Source organism: Triticum dicoccoides, chromosome 2A (assembly GCF_002162155.2).
Source record: "Triticum dicoccoides isolate Atlit2015 ecotype Zavitan chromosome 2A, WEW_v2.0, whole genome shotgun sequence".
NCBI classification, from domain to species: domain Eukaryota; kingdom Viridiplantae; phylum Streptophyta; class Magnoliopsida; order Poales; family Poaceae; genus Triticum; species Triticum dicoccoides.
In genome coordinates, this window is record NC_041382.1 from 30,769,651 (window position 1) to 30,770,193 (window position 543).

Below are 543 nucleotides of genomic sequence, written 5' to 3' on the forward strand. Positions count from 1 at the left end.
AGCGGGGGAGGGTGCGGGGGATGCTCGGCGGCGGTAGAGCGGGCCGGGGAGGGTGCGGTGGGTCGTCGGCGGCGGTGGAGCAGGGAGGGTGCGGTGAGTCGTCGGTGGGGTGGAGTTGGTCCCAGGTTACTAATGGCGCACCACACAGCCATGCGCCATTAGTAACCCAACATACTAATGGCGCACCCCCTGGCCGTGCGCCATTAGTAGTTTTGCAAAAAAAGGTTACTCCCGGGAGTATATATATATATATATAGGACTAATTTTCTATACTCCCGGGAGTATGTATTCCCATCTTCAATATACCCTGTAGACGCATTAATTATACCTCTTGCAATATACCTTTTTCACATACAAACAAATCAGTATATATGTAAACCTTTAAAAAATATATAGACTCACATAATTTTTTCCATGAAAATCATTTTAAGGTATCTAGTAGTTAATAATGAAGTATATTAAAAATAATAAAGAGGTATAAAAGATTCATCTATGTGGTATATGAGGAGCGGGAGTACGTACTCTCAGGAGTATACAACCATT